The following is a 14,371-nucleotide window of genomic DNA, read 5'->3' on the forward strand; positions in this document are numbered from 1 at the left end:
AAAAGTCATCTGAAATTTATCTTTTTTGTATCGAAAAAGTATCGAACCGAACCGTGAATTTTGTGTCATGAATCGTTGCACCCCTACTAATAACTTCTAATTGTTTTTATTGTTTCTTATCTGAAAGCGTCTCTGCTTCTGGAAACATCCAATTTCCCCACAGGATTTATGAATGTTTCCACTGGATCTAAATCAATAAATCAAGTTCCACAGTTTCCCCTTCAAGGTTAATAAAGTTTCTAAACAAAAATCCTTCATTCAGGGATAATAATTCAAAGAGTCAACCAGTCATGTTTTATTGGCTCTGATATTATCTTGACATTTTCTTGACATTATTATCTTGACATTTTCTTGACAAACTACAACTGCTACGTTCTGCTCATCTGCACCCTTCCCCTGCTCGACAAATGGGAGCTCCTGGCTAACCTTTCTGTGGGAAAACTGATATCGGGGGCTGAGCAGATTAGGCTTTTAATAACAAGGCCAATATTTGACTCTAGACATTCTGTGCTGTGCAAAAAATATATATATATATCAATATTGCTAGTCATTAAACAAATGGTGAACAAAAAAATATTGCTCTCGGACCAGTTCCCACTCTAGAGAGATTGCAGACGGACGCAGTAAAACATTTAATCACCGCTCTTTAAAAGCTCAGAGATTTATTCACCCCACACTGTAGAAGGCTGCGAATGGTGCGATCTGATCTGTTTAAAATACCGCCCTTGATCCGCCCAGGGCAAGAGGACTTTTCTGGCTCGTTTTGTAACGTGACTCGCTGTTTAACTGCCCACCAGTGATAGAGAGAGAGGGAGTTAGGGAGCCAGCAGGCAGTGGAAGGTCAACCCAATGTGAGCTGCCGAGGCCTGGCTGGTAAACATCCCCGGGGAGAGGTGTAAGAGGCCGCTTACCCGGCCTCGACCCGTAGCCCACCAGTCGCAGCTCGCCAGATGAGGCAGGGGCCGTAGAGTGAACCAGCTGAATCTCCCACGAAACTCCCACTAAAAAATCATTCTCATTTGTTATTCACATGCCCTCAAGGGCCCAGTGCTTGCCTACCGACATCCACACCAGCTTCTCTGTGTCTGTAACACCTATCTGACTGTGGAGCTGGTGGGTGGATGAGCATGAGTTAATGCCTCTCTTTGAGGGACCTCGCTTCACCTTTGATCAGAAATTTCAGAACTTTTTTTTTTTTTTTTACACACAGAACAAAACTGCTTCCAGAATCAAACAGACACTCTTTTTTTTTTCGCCCGTGTGACCTTGTGAGGTGAGCTGCATCATGTGTCACTGTGATGAATCTCAGAGAGACCCACATCTGCCTCGCCATGTGCCGTTTCTGGGATTGTTTACTTGGGTTTGATGGATACGATGCCGTAATCCTTGTGACAAACCAACTGCTGCAGCGAGCCCGGGGCTGCTCCTCATGCAGTCTGATTCATTTGCACGGTGGAGTGATGTAAGCAGTTAAGACAAAGCCCCGATGACGAGCACATGACGAGGTCGTTGGAAAACAACGTCCAGACATGCTTCAGAACTGACATGAATGCAAACCTTTGTTGGCTTACATGAGAGAAACCTGCCTGAAGTTCTGTTTTCTATAATTATGGTGATCAGACAGTTCAGGACGTCATCGAGGAGATAATCGAGTCTCAGTGCAAATCACAAATATCATCACGAGAACTTGAGGGAGCGATCTGAGTCACCAGTTTCTGGAATACATTTAACAAGTCATGAAATTAGCTCATTTAGCAAAATGAGGACATCGGGTAAATTCATGTGTATGCCCAATAAAATGGAGATCTATTGTCTATACACGCCTACATATTAATTGCATTGCTTCAACTTTTGTTGACGTGTGTCCAGATGTCGGACCACACACCGTCCTATTCAATGTCACCACTCTATAAAAGCTGCAAATTTATCTCATCATCCCGCTGATTGACACCGCTTCACTACTTTCTTCGGTCTGCATGGTTGCAGTGGTAGACTAATTCCTTGTTTAATGAGACATGTACCATTATGTCCACATTGGACTACTGCTGGAATTATATCTAATGCCAAAATTTAGTGCCAACGCAGCAAGTACTGTGTCCTTGGGAAGTGGAAAGTAAGTGTGTGGATGTAGGGTTGGTCAATCAGCGTGTAGAATATGTTGTAGCTTTTGGTTTCTGTCCTAGGGCAAGAGGTTTTTTTGACATAAGCTCAGTCTTTCCTATAACACACCAATGTTTCCACGTGCAGGTCTTAGAGAAACCTTTTAAAAAACAACAAATTGCATTGCATATTAAAAACATTGGCATTGTACGTAATCTGAGATGTTGTATAATCATCCGATATCAATGTTGGTGTCTGGTTGTTGACACCTCTTGCCATCAAGTTCTGAGAAGTTTTTTGGGGCAGTTCTTAGACTATCATTGGCAAAGCAGTCTCTCTGCAAGGTACGCTCCATGGTTAACATTCGTTTCAACAGCAGGAATTATGAAATCACACAAGAGTCCATCTCACCAAGCCTGCAAGCTGTGTGTTTGTGTTCCAACCAACCATCAGCATCCTATGAGGACCTACTGGCAGCTACAGCATGCACTATAGGGATGGCTTAACACTAGGTAAGCATGACAGTGCGTGTGAGAAGGTTGTGAGACTTGGTTTTTCTTGATGAAAGAAATGTTCAAAATAAACAGATGCTTTAAGGATCACGTCCATGTTTGCTTTGATTGAAATTTTATTCTTGACCTTGGAAACGGCATTTGGCAGAACAATCTCACCACAAGGTCCACTCAGAAGCTGCTCTGGAACATTTGACTGTATTACACACTACAGACTGAACCTTGTGGTGTGACTCATTTGCCTGCAGCTGTTTCCAAGGTCAAGAATGAACTTTCAATCAAAGCAAACATGAAGTCCTTAAAGTGCTCCGAAAAAAATGAAATCTGCACCTCTACAATCCCATGACAACTGTGCAAACTGCATCTGTTGAACAGAATATTGTGTTATACCATCGACAGCCCCATTAGAGCTTCTTAAAGGATATTGCTGTTTGAATTGTCAAGAACTATCAACTTCCAGCCTCCTTATCTTATTCGAAAGATTAGAACTAGTCAGAATTGGGACCCAGTTCAGTCACAGTTCATCACTCAATGGCAATACTTTTGTGCGTGTGTTACATAAAAACTTTCCACTGTGTTTTTGCATCATATCAGCTCCAGGCTACTGTGAACTCCTGGGCCATTCTCGGTGTAATAATCCCTGAAAACTGATCCAGCAGAGCAGTAACAGAGGGATTGTAAAGATAGCTGCTCCTCTTCCTCTTCTTCTTCTTCCATCTCCACTTGCACGCTTGTTTGCTTTCAGATGGGTAATGATGCTATTTGGGAGGACAGCCTTGATAACTCTGCTGAGATAATCTGGTGTTGTAATTCTCTCTTCTGTAAATTGGGCCCTTCGACTGCCAAGGCGATGGTTCTCTCAAGTGCTTTTGAGAAACACTCTCCCACAGATTACCCCACTTGTTTCCCATCTCGTCCCCCATTTCAGACATTTTCATGTTGTCATATTTCTCTTCTGTGTTTTGTTTTTTACAGAAATGATTGTGATCTTTTTAAAGCACAGCAGTTTTTATCAAAAACCCACTTTCAGTGTTTCCCCTTTTGCCATCTCATGAAATTGAAGCTCTTCTAAGAAATGTCCACAGAGTTAAGGACACTACATGAGATGGCGGTTTGAAAGATTACAATTGCTTATAATAATCAGCATGCCTACGGGTAAGACTGTCCTCTGATGCTTCGCATGCTTTGTAGTAGTAGGACGGTGGTTAGAAAGAAGCTGTATGATGTAGTTTAAAACGATGATGGTAGAATTGCACTAAATCTGCTTCATGGATGGCAGCTGCTATGAACTTAGCCTAAATACTTTGTTATAATTGGTTCTTGTACCATATGGTCCAGTATTTTCTTAAAAAACCTAAAGAAACACACACCTATCAGAGAAAGGAAGGGGAAAATGTATATAGACGGGTGACAAAATAAAGAATAACCAACATCAAGTGTCTTAGTATGGGATTAGACCAACACACGCCACCAGAACAGCTTCAGTGCTCTTCTTCAAGTCTCTGGAACTCTACTGGAGCGATGAACACAGTCCTTCCGAAAGATATTCCCTCATTTGGTGTTTTCATGATGGTGGTTGAACGTGTTCAGGATGTGGTGACTGTGAAGACCATAGCATCTGATTCACATCATTATCATACCCAACAAACCATTCAGTGATCACTCCTTCTAGTTCCGTCCAGGTAAGACTTTTACCTTTATTCATATGTCATTTATAATGGCTGGAATGTAAAACCCTTTTCCCTCCAACTTCTTTGATGAAAATATACATATTTGAGTTCAGAAAGAAGCCACAGACTCAATCATGAAATACTTAGTTACAGTTTTAAAAAGTTATTGTTTTATTAAAACGATATCAAGGCTTAAAGAATGGCTTTCTTGAGGGGTTTTTACTTTGATTGACAGTTCTCTCAAATAGTCCACACCTCAAGCTCCAGATTTTTACACATTTACATATAGACAAGATATAGCCGTGAGCGGTAAGCACATACTCTCTGCTTTATAATGCACAGTGTCTTTATGGATATTCACTAGGTTGAATCACAGGTGATACAGTCTGTCCTGAGATTTGTGATCTAAAGGTCATTCATAATCCTCAGGCCGTTTAAATAAAGTGAAGCAAAAAGGAACGTACATGTCCTTCCCTCATTACTCCAGCAGAGAAAACATTAAGCAAGAACCCAAACCTGATCCAACAGATCTGATTGTGGTTGTACTGGGCAGCTTCAGGCTTTGAATGCAGCAGGTGGGCATTCGTACTGAAAATATTAGAACAACTCAAGGGGTTGCAGTAGTGGGGGGAGCATTGCTTCAGGCATCTATGAAATATGAAATGCAATTCAGGAAGTCCAACTTGAGTAACAGATCCATGAATGGGAACACACAGACAGCAAAACACTGCATCACTTTGTATCTCTTGTTTCACTTGTCTTTATGTGAACGATTGTGAGCTAAGCAGTAGAATTTCTACTCTGTAGAGAGTTCTGCCGGATGACGTTGCATGACCTGGTCTGGTGAGAGTTGAGCCAGTTTCAACATTTTTGCTGGACGACTTTGTGGGAGTCTTGTGCACTGGCACTCCGGCTGTATCGCCTGACTGACCTGTGTTTTTTCAGTCTGAATGCGGCCCAACTTTGTAAGTGTTGAGCATTCCCGATAAAACGTATTTGTCTACCTTATCTACCTTTCTAGAGACCCCCCTCCAATGAAAATCAAGTTTCTAACCTTGCAGATGAGGAGTTTTATATGCTACAAGACATTTGATCTGAGGAAATGTTTAGAAACTGCTTTGGAACTGCAGCATAGCAATGAAAAGCACAGAATGAGACAGCCATGGTCTCCTATGTGACATATCTAAAGAACCGTCAAAGCAGGGTGGTGCTTTCCAATGGTATCATGGAAGAAGCTAGGTGTAGCTACATATCAGTATTTTGCAAGCTAAGTTTCAGTAAGTTCACGACACTGGTCGAGATCCTATTTCTGGTCACAGAAAGATAAATCGTGACTTAAACTATCAAATCTGAAATTGTGAGAGAATTTGGTATCAGATGGGTTTTGCCACAAAACTTATAATGAAGCCCGATATGGTTCCATCCATTTATCCTCCAACCATCAAGTACAACTCAACATTTTGGTCATCAGGTACGTTTATTTTTTTTAGTGTTTTATCTGTTGACTGTCTCCAACAAATCTGCGCTGTGCTAGATAATATTACACTGGCCTGCCAAGTTACACGTTAAATGCTGACAGAACATTTAATCTTTATGAACATTACTCAAAACAGTTTGTCAGATTGCCAAGCTTCTGAATTTGATGATGCTTATATTCATTACGATAATACCGACAGAAAACTTCACATGACTTTGGAGTTATTCGTGAAGAAAGCGCCTCATAAATGGATGGTAAATGGGCTGTATTAATATAGTGCTTTTCTAGTCCACCGACCTTTCAAAGCGCTTCACAACGCATGCCAACATCCACACGCACAGATGCTGCCTTGCAAGGTGCCAACCTGCTCATCAGGAGCATTTAGGTGATCAGTGTCTTGCCCAAGGACGAGCCCCCCCTTCATATGGTATGTTCATGTGCATGACCTTTGGTCAAGAAGTAGCCAACAAGCAGAGGTTTGGAGTCCATGGTGAGCGGGTATGCTCGAGCTGCAGGCCAACGGGACTATATAGATCTGTGTATACTACAAGAAAGCAAAGGTATAGAGTTACATCTAAGCTATTTTAAGGCGTCGAGGCACTCGTTTCACCTCTACGTGTGTAATTTTGATGAACAGACACATTTTTAGGTGGTTTAAAAAAGAGATTTTTAAACCACTTGCACCCTGCTGAAAACTATTTCTCATACCATTTTGATGCTACATTGTTGTTCCTGCACTTCAGTCTGTGCCAGCTCTGGCTGCTGTTCAAGGTGCACACATGCTGCTGTTAATGCAGCGAAAACTGAACGTTTCAGATCACTGACAATGTCAATGGACTGCAATGGTTTGATATAGATTTTGGACTGAGATACACGGCTATACATCAGGTTTTGTTTCCGTTGTTTGCTTGTTGACATCTCAGCTAATTTGTGCAGGTGAAATATTAATTCAAAGGTATGAATTATCAATTCGTGTGCATTGTTACTCCAAATCCTGGTTAGGATTCACACCCCAACCCATGCACGCTAACCTTTCAGTTCAGTTCATGCTCCGAGCCAACACACCGATCCATGTTCTGTATTCTGCCTCTCACTTATCTCTTCTTTCCTGCTCCTGCCTGGTCATCGATCCACGCAGGGTCGACTCCCAAATGGTGGAATGACCTTCCTATTCTTGTCATAATAGAAGAGTCAATCCCTGCTCTCTTTCGTAGACTGGAAAACTCATCTCTTTAAGAAGTGCCCCACTTCCACCGATCCTTCAAAACATTGAATCACATCCCTTCTCCACATCTTTCTTCTTTGCTTATTCTCATACAGTGTGTTGTCATCAGAAAATCTGCCCTTTTCTTCCACGTAACCTCTATTTCCAGTGTGTTGCCTCAACCTTTCATCATTCTGTCACAGCGGTGTTCTGGGGGCGCTGTGGTTGCAACCCTTGACCTTCTTAGTATTGGCTTCTTGTAATGACGATGATCTATTGTAGAAAGTGAAGCTCATTCTACTGTGGGGCTCGCTGGAATCTGTCAGCTATAGGCCTGCACTGTAAATGAAAGTGGACGATTGAAGGGAAAAAAAAAAAAAAGCTGCAGGGGAAAATATACCGTATAATGTTTTATTAGGTAAAAACCTTGAAGCACAATAACTGATGTATAATGCAGGAGGACGATGAGGGATGTGCATTGTAGACGTTCTTCCTTTTAATGGAATTAAGAAATCCTAAGTGAATAAAGTCTGTGTGCTTATATCTATCATTCTAATGTGCTCTTGTCTTTTATGTCAGTTGTAATACTCCATCACTATCCGGTGAAATCCATAAGTCTCCAAATCTCCTTTTTACTTTGGTAAAAGTAAAACATTATGGATTACTGTTTTGCTGGGTGCCATGGGCCATTAGGGACTTTAAACCATTCTGCACATAAAAAATTAACAAAATCTTTCTTGTTTCAAACAGACTTATGAGCCGGTGGAGGTTGAATCAAAAATTCAAAAGGGGCTAGAAATCTCTAGAAACAAACAAGGACTGCAAGCAAGAAACTTCAAGGCTTACAACAGCCAATAATGTTGCAAACACAAAGACCTCCACATGCATCAAAAGTCTAACATCTAAAAAATTCATACCGGTCCTGAATGGCCACACTTGGCACTGCCTGTCTGATTCCTCTCCAAGAGTTCGGTGTCTTTTACATGTCTTTGTAGTCTTGACACAAATAGATAATGATCCACACTTTTTGTCCTCGAAGGCATGTACGGAGATGAACTTCATTGTGTGAATAAAAGAAGCAACTTGAGAGAGAAATTCAAACTCCTTACATTCACACCTCGGCACACCTGGCCAGTCATTGCATGAAGTGGGCATTATCATCAGATTGTAAGAGGAAGTAACAGACACCCTCGGATCATCTGGAGATTCAGACAATCCGACAAGCGCATCTTCTTCCCCGGTCTCAATATTACTTGCACAACTAAAGGCCATAGTTAGATCAAAACTGGCAGAAAACAGCAACCAAAGAGTCTCTTGCAGCCGCCGATACGACCAGTCCAAAACACACAGTAAGAAAATTAGAGCTGCACTCCACCGTCTGTTTTATATTGTTAAATTTATGGTTTCCAATGACCTGTCTAGACGTCAGGGCAGACGGGGACATGACCAACCGAGGAGAGCAGGACACAACACATTTCCAGCCTCAAGGTGAAATCTGAGGACGTACGTAGCTCAGTGCCACTGAAACCCATTCATCCAGCTAATGTCGGTGCCTGTGTCGTGATGGTCAGGAGGCCAACAGCACTAGACTTTTCTCCGGGGGCAGAGAGTCACACTCTCACCCAATTAAACACTCATATTATTTGTGTTTTATTAAACGCTCGTGGGCAAACTGCTGCACTGAATCCATGTGCTAGAAAACCACATAAAACAGCAAGGGCCATTTATGCTTGAGTCTGATTTATATATATACTGATTTTCCCCCAAAAAACACTGTTATTTGAGCCAGTGGTACACAGCAGTGGGTTGTTTTGTACTGGCAGCACATACATACAGTTATTATAATGTATTATATACAGTTTATTTAGCTGTTTCAGCCATTTCCAGACTTTCTAGCATGTTAGGGCACCCTATATATGTCCCTACCTCATGTTTCCTCCACTGGAAGGGAGCCCTTGAGCTTTTTATCACATGTTCTTGCACACTGGACCACTGTAGACAGATTTATGAGGCTTTATTTATCTAAGAGCATCTCATTTGCTGTGTTTTTTTTACAGTCCAGCAGCGGTCGTTGTCATACAGTGTAACAGAAATACAGAAAAAGCTAAAATGTGTTGTTAATGTGCCAAAAGGACAAAAACAAAACAAACGCTGACCACGTGCATCAGGCCGGCTCCTGGCTTGGCTTGTCATGTGTTTTCCTCAAGATGTATTGACTGACTGACGTGAATGTTAACCACATGCTGGTGTTTTTAAGCCAGGAGTTGTCTCGTGCAGCTCGGGGTCCTTGTGGTCAGAGAGAGTGTGTCCTTGAGCCAGAGGACTGCAGTTCAAACTGCATTGTCAGCAAACGTCCACTCTGCTGGAGTGCCCTTGTGTGAGACAGTGAAACTCTACCAGCGTGAAGCAACTCGGACTCACTGTGTGGAAGACAACAAAACATCACATGGAATGAATGAAATGAAATGATTTTGATCATTCACAGACAAATACTTCAGTTTGATTCCATGTTTATGAGTGATATTACAGCTGTGCTGTGGCCTGCATTATGTTGGATGTTTTAATATTACACTCATAAATAGAGCAACATTTAACTAATGTCCAAAAGCCATCTTGGCATGTGGTCTGTTACCTGTTGCTGAGGCTAAAAGCTATTTCATTTGCTTGGCAGCGAGAGCGAGGAGACGCAGTCTCTTCTGAGCATTTCTGAGTGAACAACAAATGGCAATATTTTGCATAATTTACCAATAATCATCCATATCTTTCACTATTTAATGCCGTACAAACTGGTGGCAGCTCATTTTTCCTTTCCATGAATTCACAACCTAATCATGTCGTGATCGCAACCAGATCACAAAGCAGCATTAAATGATTCTTTGGCTGAGCTGAACAATCTGTAAACACAACACTGCCGTGTTATCACCTTGACCAACCATAGGTGTGGGAAAGGGCATCCTAAATATGAGTAACCAGATTTTATTTTGAAACAAAACAACAAAAAATAACATTGTGTTTACTGTTGCTTTGGTCAAATGTAGCCTGTTTCACAAAGTGCAACACGGGCTGCCGGCCACATGACCTGAGAAATGTACTCATCTAAACTACTAGCCAGTGTTAGAGTCGAGTTCCTCGCTATGCCAGGACCTGCACATAAATCAAGAAGCCAGAAAATAAAGGAGAGGAAATAGAGGAAGCTGGCACAGGCTTTAGACCCAAATAGTAATTTAATACTAATTCTTCTCAGTCAGCTCAGAAAGCTGCTGTCAGCCATGCCAGGAGGCTAATGTAGAGCTAATATCCAAAGAGGTACCCAGCATCATCTGTGTGTACCTATACATATGTAACCCCTATCAGTGAGTAAGCCTCTCTCAGTTTACATGTATCTGTCCATGTTAAGCAACAAGCTCCATAGATGTGAAATGAAGCCACAAGCTGCAGTTCCTCTAACGTCCACCTGAGGCTGGCTCCAGCAGTGAGTCAGTCTCCATAAGTCCCCATGTTCAAATGTCCAACTTCACAGCAGAAATAAACATGTTTACAGCCTGGTACAACGGCACCGGAGGCAGGAAGATGGCGCCAACCAGAGCCACCGCAGTACGTCGATGTTTTATACTGTCTACTGTTTCTCCTTCATGCTAGGGAGGAGAGGGTGAGGCAAAGGGGTTACAATCCGTGACTACGCCGATAGATGTTGTCCTGATCGGTTTCATTCAGAACACCTTACTGCTGCCTGAGCAGGCGAGACTGAACTAAAACTGTGAAGTTTCTGGGCCACAAAACCAAAACACTGAGCTGAAAGACGCTAAAAGGGCTTTTTATTTTCTCATTATCTCACAGTGTTTAACCATTCTGACATGATCAGGCCTTCATGACGTCAATATCTGAAGATATGCAGAGGCGGTCATACTGTTTCACATTCTCATCTGTCATTTCTGAGCAGTTCTCCTCAGGGACGTCCTTTTTTTTTCTCTCTCAGGGCTGAAAGGAATCACTTCACAATGACTCTGATAAGCCACAAATGAAGAACACCAGCCCGTTATCCGGCGATGATGAGACATTTTAAGTCGTGATCACCAGAAAATAATGTCTGATACGTCCAAAATGCCATCGTAATTAAAGTGTTATCTCGAGATTCTGGGCTTCGGAAAATAAACAGGAGCTCCGTTTGCTATCGGGAGATAATAGAATAATGATGACGAGGTAACAGATTGATGTCTGGAGATGACGAGATAACGGAATCATAACCTCCAGATAATGGACATAAAACATTATTAGTAACAGCAACCACAGATGCTCTGGGGATAAATACGTTTTCAGACTAAGATTATCGTAGCATTACTAGTAGTAGCAGTGATGCTGAAACAGAAGGAGCTTAACGACCATCTCTTCCAACCATATGCTACTGTTTGATGGCTTAACACAAAACCATCGGCATGCAACAGTGACTACATACACTGGGAGGGTATCATGTGCTGACGTCTGTGTGAGCTGCTGAGGTGGATCAAGTCGACATTTTTGTGACAGCAGAAGATTTCAGTGTTTTGAAATCCCAAGATTCACTTTCTCTTTGTCCCCGAGCTGACCTTCTCACTCCAGCTCAGATGATAAATAAACAATCAAATCTCTCCTCTAAGCTTTGGTTAGTTGGAAAAAAAAAAAAAAAAAACCTGCTGGGGATTATGAATCCCAGTATTGGATTAGGATCACACAGATAGCAGATACACACAGCGTATCACTAATACAGCCAAATGGCTAGATATGTTTCCAGGCTCTCCTTATGGCTGCTCGTGTTGTGAAGTCACCACCTCTTCATGCTCGCCTGTGAGTGTTGAAAACATACATCAAAATAGATATTTACATCAGGAGCCTTTGGTATGTTTTACTTTCACTTTAAGTGAAAGCTGCCTGATCTCTTTTGGCTCCGTGCTCCAACACATTTGATTTGATTTTAAATGAAACAATGACTGACTGTATCAAGTGAACTCGACTCTCTTTTTAGACATATTCACCCCATTTTTGGACAATGCAGCGTGGGAACATCCAACTTGATTGGGTAATAGTGGATAACATGTAATCAGGATTATGTGACTATAATCAGACTAAAAAAATAATTCAGATTATAGTAATATTGACGTGATGTCACCCACAGGTCGTGAAGCTCAGTGTGGTGGCTCTGGCCTTCACCGTTTTGGCAGTCCTGCCTCCGCCGCCTCCCGGCTAATCCAAAAGGTTGAGGCGAGGCGAGCTGAATGAATGAAGCCCGGGATGGTACCCACCTGTCAGTCAAAGCGTCCACGCTCTTAATCCTGCATAACTTTAAGCCTTAATATAATGTGAACAGGTGAGTTGTATATAAATTCACCCTCAGTACAGTTGTCATGAACGGGGAAATTAGCTACAGAGACCAAAACTGTTTTTTGTACCAGGCTGTAAACATGTTTATTTCTGCTGTGAAGTTGGACATTTGGACATGGGGACTTATGGAGACTGACTCACTTCTGGAGCCAGCCTCAAGTGGACGTTAGAGGAACTGCAGTTTGTGGCACTTCTGCCACAGAGGTTGCTGCTTAGTCAAGATGAGAAAGAAAGAGACAAAAGAGTATTTGTGGAACTCAAATGTTTGTGGCTGTATCCATTTTTAGTGTAAGTGTGGTGTCTTTTTGTTCATATTAGATTTTTTTGTAATCCAACTGACTGACATATACAAAAACTGCCATGTAATTTATGTTTTGTAACTGACTATATTTCAAAGTAATTTGACTTTTGTACAGACAAATCAAGGAGTTATATGTCCATATTGGGTGATTCTGCAGAGCACTTATGTCCAATACTAATTTCAGTACCAATGCAGGTAGCAGAGTGTTGTAGCAAGGTGGAAAATAAGAGTATAGAGGTTAGAGGAGCTCGTGAGATTGTGTCTGAACAGTCATTTTACCTCATAAAGTCGTAACACTTCAAACTCGAGAGGAACAAAACAAAACTCACGTTGCAGTAAGTTTTGCTTCAGGTGGCAGCAGCACTCTTTCTCAGGACTGCTCCTATTAGTCAGTTAGACATAAAAACATGAAACAAATATGGTCCATGTTGAAAAAAACAAAATGACCCTACAAGTGTGAATTATTTTATTCCACATATTCTGTAACAATGTGTTTCAGCTCTTTGTTAAAGCAACATGATTCATTCTCTGAGTTCAATCTTAAGAGAGACTCCGAACACGCCAAATGGAAATATTCTATCTGTCAGTACACATTACTGTATACAGATTTTCCCCAGATTTACCCTGACATATTTGGTATCTTTGGAAACTTTGGGATCTCCACGAGAATTTTAAATCAAGTTCTGTGGGTTTGAACAAGATTAACGCTCTGTCTCAAAGAGATGTTTTATAAATGTTGTATGAATAAGTTATTTTAAAAAAGAACTCTCTTGGCTATGAATTTCCCAAACTGTCATCCTTGCATGATTTTGCAGAATCATCCAATATTGACATTTTTTTGTTGGCAAAGGATTGAGACCAGACTGGAGGCGAGCATCACCGGGGGAAGATGCCAACTGTCTCCTGATGTCTATGTTTCAGATAGTCCCAGACTGCAAATGATTTACAACCAAATGACCAGAAGTGATTCTTAAATGGCCCTTTCAGAGGTCAGTCCCCTAAAACTTGAGTGATCTGCAGACTAGAAAGGCTTTTAGTTACTCTTCAGTTCAGCTGATGTGGATGTAGACACCCTCATAGTGGAGCTGAAGGTAAGTGCAACATTGTTGTTAATCAACCGTGCTGATGTTCTGTTGTCTCCTACAGAATGTGTAAGGTGTTTTACAGCATATAGCACAGGTCACTAATAGGCGGACTGCGTTCCGGGTCCGGATCCAGAGCTGGAAACGACTTATCATTGAGTTTTATTCAGTTTTGGTGGAGATTACATTTTGACTGACGACTCTTTTTTCTGACAGTGTTTCTACACCACTACTCAGCTAAAGAGACATCCGACCTGTCTCTGATTGGCCAGTCCTCGTTGCCTTCGTGGGTTTAAGTTGGTTGGGTTTAGGCATGAGGAGATTGATTGCATCAATATATATATATCGTCAGCCTAATAGCATATCTGCCTAACTCATTTTTTCAGGTTTTTGGAAAAGAAGAAAAAACACATTTTTTTCAGCAAGTTGTAAGAACTTTTTATTTATATGTTAATGGTGACTCCCACCAGATGTGTGAACAAGTTTGAAATAAAAAAATAGACACAATAACTTTTGCATAACATATAAAACTGACTTGTGCAAATCTTGCAGGGAACTCAATTTGACTTAGGCAGTTTTTATAAAAAAAGTTAAACCATCAAACATGTTTCCAAAGTTGTTTTACTTGCCTTAACATAACCTGGTCATTTAACTTTTATCTTACTAACTT

This window comes from Larimichthys crocea, chromosome XIII (assembly GCF_000972845.2).
Source record: "Larimichthys crocea isolate SSNF chromosome XIII, L_crocea_2.0, whole genome shotgun sequence".
Taxonomy (NCBI): domain Eukaryota; kingdom Metazoa; phylum Chordata; class Actinopteri; family Sciaenidae; genus Larimichthys; species Larimichthys crocea.